At 34.9% G+C, this 5,437-nt stretch overlaps 1 long non-coding RNA gene across 1 annotated transcript; it reads right to left on the bottom strand.

Annotated features, from left to right (window-relative positions):
- Nucleotides 1-612: 612 nt before the first annotated feature.
- Nucleotides 613-4,845, bottom strand: LOC126820250 (uncharacterized). Its single transcript, XR_007679889.2, has 3 exons — nt 4,619-4,845; nt 3,663-3,769; nt 613-2,546 (listed from the first exon to the last, which is right to left on the bottom strand). It is a non-coding gene; the product is annotated as an uncharacterized LOC126820250 (long non-coding RNA).
- Nucleotides 4,846-5,437: the final 592 nt, after the last annotated feature.

Here is a 5,437-nt window from a genome sequence, read left to right as displayed (position 1 = left end):
TGTAATAACCGGTAAAGTATGTTATAAATTATATGTATAATGTACGTAAAGTAAACTTGTTTATAATTGTTTGTTATTGTATGTTAAAACTTTTATGTAAATAAAAAGTTATGTTTAAAATAAAGTGTTACACGAATTAAGTAAGTGGTTTATATTCAAATCAATGAAACCCTGTTCCCAACAGCTTCAAATAAATTGCTAATTGATGGATTCCATCAAAGACATACTCTAGCCGTTGTTAGTTTGCTTTAAAACCAGATTAATCTCGAAATGAAATAAAATGAATTGGAGTTTATATAATATCCTACTTCTCTGTATCAACCAGGCTAATGGAGATGTGAAAATTCTATGCAGTTTTCTAAGAGAAAAATTTTGTCCTGGGAACTGCGCTCTATAGCCTACACTGTATTTTTCAAATGACAACACGTTTTTCCATGCCAGGTCCTCCGTCTTGCAGCACTGAAACCAGAATGAAAATTCCTGAGGAACTATCAAGGCTAACACCCAGATTGAACACAGGACTGTGCTAGTGAACAAATTACAAACTTGTCTCCAATCCATGGAAAACTGCACTTCTTTAGCCCCAGTCCAACTAATTGACCACAAATACCCTCATTTCAAACTATTTATTTACATCTTTTTTGTATAATGTTTGATAATCTAAGATCTGTATTGAAATTAATAATATAAAAATCAATAAATAAATTCATCCATGAATAAATATAAATAGAGGTAATTTGATTAGAGGTATATCAAAGCCTCATACCAACAAATGTCTAGATATGTAAACATAGTTTGCCAGGCAAGTTAACATGTGCCCAGTTTCATTCACAAGTATTTGAGGGATTAAAATAAAACGTCTTACAAGTGCCAGGGCTTTCGTTTTCAACATTCAAGATTTTTTCACTATTTTGTAAGGTTTTTTTTTTAATCATACACAAGTTTTGGGATTACAGATGTGTATTGTAAATAATGATCACGATCCGAGGTTTGTGAAAATTAGTCAAGAACTCAACTCCATAGGGAGAGAATGAGAAACAGGGTTTAACGTCCAACACAAACTAGGTCATTCCGAGACTAACACACGGTTCAATTTTAATTCAATAATTCACTTGCATGTAGGGGTCTTTAGCGGTGGGAAGAAACCTGGAGAAAACCTACAAGGTTGAGCAGGTGACCCTACTCCTTATCATGTACAACTGGGGAATCTAAACCCCGCCAGTTGACTCAATGAAAGACCTTATGATACAGCGCGCACCTGCTAACCATTCGGCCATCCAAGCCCATAGTGTGGGTAGTAGGCCTACAATAGATCAAGATACTCTAATCGAGGGGCATAACTCTGGAAAGACTCAGAACACATTAAGAACTGATAACGATCTTTTTCTAACCAAATAATATCCATTTCTGAAAACTTGGTCAGAATAGATCAATCATTTCACTCTGTACATTGTTTATATGAATATAGTCATTTGTGTTTATTAACACTCCTACCAGTCTTGGGCAATAACTCTGAAATTACTTTTGCAACTTTGTTCTAAGTTTATTAGGATCATCTACACACCTGTACCAACTATGCCTGAAACTAAGTCAAATGAGATTTTTACCTGACTCACCACACCAAACAGGATAACTTCCCTTTATTAATACATTGCACACTGACTTCTAAATCTACACTTGAATATATGTTAACTTTAGGTTAAATTTTGACACTTGCATATTTTCTTGAGCTTCTTGTTAAAAAAATTAAATTAAATTATTTGCAAGATCGTTCTCATACTTTAAACTTACATTTAGCTACTGTTTTCATGCATTTCTAATTGTGCTTGACATATAATTTCTTTCTTTTCATCTAATATTTCAAAACAGATACATTTTTTTTCTGGGGGTGACCAGAAATCAACAGAAAGTTGTTCTCCAACATTTCCTTCTTTAACATAGCTTAACAACGCTAATTTAATCTGCGGTAATTTTAAATCAGTTCCGTCTTTTTTAACATTTGTAGAAACTAAAGCATCACAACAAAATTTTAAATAATTTGTCCAGTTCGTATGTGAATACGCATCACAGTCACTTGGTGGTATTATCAGAGGATATGATGAGACAGCAGACGGGCGCGGGTAACTTAGTCTCCATTTTAAAACTTCTTCTGGCTTAGAATATTTCTTATATTTCTCAGTCCACCATTCCAGAAATGGTTTTGGACGGCGGGTAGTTTTATCAACGCAAACTGTCTGAACTCTACATGCTGCTAAAGGTGTTTCTATTTCTGGATGAGATACTTCTGTTAAAATATTCAGTGATGATGTCCCTGCAGAAACTAATTTTTCTGTTATTATTAGCAGACTCTTGCTGGTCTCTTTCTTGTATAAATCTGGGCTGATGGTCAACGAAGATGTCCCAATAAAACCTAAGATATTTTTGTACTGTATATTAAAATCTAAGAATCCTCGTTCTGGATCATTCTGAATCATTCTGATTGCCGTTACATGAGAATGCTCTACCAGATTCCACCAAAGATAACAGACTCCAGGGTTTAATATTTGCTACAATAAAATGCAAAAGAAAAGTCTAAAGCATTATTTAACACTGTTAAGCTGTTCAGCCAGCTTATGAACCTTGGCTGTTTAGTAATGAAAATTTTTTTGACGGATGGATTATGGCGAGGGTAACAGCGGCAAATGCCTAGAGCCTGGGACCTCGTTTTTGCATTCCATCTGAATGACTATACACTGTACTTCCCTTGCCAGGCCCTCAGTCCTGCACCATTTACAAGGAGGAACCACGCCGTAAAAGTCCCTATGAACTTTCTTGGCCAACGCATAGATTGAACAGGGGACCTCCAAGTTAGCAAGCCAACGTCTTACTCTCTTACTCACTGAGCCACCGTGGCTCCCTTAAATAACTAATAAACATTATGTATACAAAATGAAGACTATGGTCTGTTTGTGGCAACTATTTGCATTTAATCAATGTAATGCAATACACATTTTAAAAGTTTGGTTGTCCGAGCATATCTATTACTTGGTGAAAGCTATTTCACACACCAAGCATATTTTTGATTTGTCAGTAATAAAAGCATCTACAAGACACTAAAAACCGAACCAGAGCAGCAACCCATTAAGTAATTATCATTAGAATTTGTTTTGCTTCCCGGTCTGTCCAATTGATGCTTAGTTTATAATACATGTACAAAACATAAAAATATCATGAAATTAACTGATCAAAATATCGGAAATCATTGAAAATCAAACAGTTTCTTTGTCTCATGAAAATAAACGCTGTGTATAAATCTAAAGTAATTGGGTCATAACTTTAGCGTCCGCAAGATTTTCCAAAGTGATCAAGGGCTGTAATTCTGACAATAGTGATCAGAAATTGCCGATAATCTATAGGCTTCTTTGTCTCATGACCTTAAACACTGTATAAATTAAAAATCAATTGGAAAATACCAGGGCCACAACTCTGGTAGTAATTATTTTAAATCATTGAAAATCAAACATTTAATTGAGAAAATTTGGGAGGTTTTCAGATACAGTCAGCTGTAATTAAATGATCATAATATATTATATTTATACAGATTGGACGACATGACTTGATATCTGTAATCTTTGATAATTAAACAATGTCAATGTGCCGTCATAGTTTGATTAATCATTCACCTTGTCCATCAAATGCTTCGTATGGAAATCCACCAGGGAGTTGTATTTTAACAATATGTGGCGCAACAAATTCTCGACGAAAACTATTTGTCAGTTGAAATGCAGTCCTGAAAAGAAATTTAACAAAATTATGATTTAATTAACTTTGCGATTTTGATTCATCATATCAAGCATTCCAGCTGGACATGTTCAGCAAATGTGGACTGAACAGAATCCATGAATGCCACGAAGTAGTTCATTTGTCAAGTTACACCGGGCCGAATGAGTAAACTTTGATGCATTATTTTATGTTCCTTGTGAAAGTCTATGCTATTCTCTGTGACAGAATGTTTGTGATGTGCTTGTTTACCTGTGCAGTTTTGCTGTTCTGTCTGGAAGGGTGTCTGAGATTAAGCGTACGATAATTATTTTCTCTAACCTTGATTAATGGTCAATTAGTCCCAATCCCATGGTGTATCCATGCTATACCACTTCCAGATATCCATTGAGGTTTTATTTGCTGTTTTTGTTACCAAGAGCCGCCAAGAGGGGTATTTTTACTACTGTGCTAATGGATATTGACAAGGGATATAAGGCTGTATATGGTGCGACCAATCAAGCAGGGGACCTGGGGAGAGGGTGCTGCTAGCTATGCTTGATTTTTAACTAACAATACAGTTCACGATTTCCAGCTGAGCTCAATGGATGAAGCTATATTATTGTAGGCTGTTAAAAAAAAATGTCTAATTTTCAGAGGTCACTATGCCAACAGGTGAATATTTTTTCTTGTAAGTCTATCATTCATAAGTCCATGACAAAATATGTTGGCCTTAGTGGAAAGCTAATCAGAGAGAATAAATTTCAAGAAGACAAGCATAAAGAAAATATATTAATATTGTCAATAATGAATTATGACTATAACCATGCTTTGTCGTGAGAATATAATATGTCAATTAAATCTATAGATATAGTATTACCAAGCAAAAGCAGTTCTTGTAGAAGACATTATTATTTTCTGTGACTATGTTACATTTCTTTCTAGTACAGATTCATATCATTTTGTGTCAGGCAGAGCAAAGGTCGGTTTCAAAGACCAAGGGAGATAATTTTATTATCTGCCCTTTTTTTGCTTTTTCATGTTTGAAATAAAGTGTTAAACAAATTAAGTACTCGGTTTATATTCAAATCAATGTAACTCTGTTCCCAATAGCTTCTAATAAATTACTAATTGATGTAATCCATCTTAGACATATTCTAGTTATTGTTATATATAGTTTTGCCATGGACCTTATAATATTATAAGGTCCATGGTTTTGCTTTAGAACCAATTAACCTTGACTGTAGTGTTTCAGAAATGAAATAAAATGAATTGGAGTTCATATAATATCCTACTTCTCTGTATCAATCGGGCTAATGGAGATGTGAAAATCCTTTGCAATTGTCTTAGAGAGGAAAACTTTGTCCTGAGATCTGTGCTTTACAGCCTATACTTATTTTAATCTACAACTGTCTGGGGATCTTTAAGTGCTGCCAAGGGTATATACAAGACCTCAGCTTTTTGAATGGCCACTCGACTGAAATTAAGTCATTTCGTGACATGACTAACATTTTTCAATTTTATTTCAATAATTTGCTTGTCCGTCTGTGGGAGGAGGACCCAGAGAAAACCCACGAGGTTTGACAGGCAACCCTACTCATTCTCACGTACAAGCGGGAAATCTAATCCACATCACTTGACTTAATGACAGACGGAGGATTGCATTTACCATACGGCCACCCAGCCCCCTCAACCATAT

This window comes from Patella vulgata, chromosome 5, assembly GCF_932274485.2.
Source record: "Patella vulgata chromosome 5, xgPatVulg1.2, whole genome shotgun sequence".
In the NCBI taxonomy this organism is placed as follows: domain Eukaryota; kingdom Metazoa; phylum Mollusca; class Gastropoda; family Patellidae; genus Patella; species Patella vulgata.
This window is presented reverse-complemented; position numbering and strand designations above follow the sequence as displayed.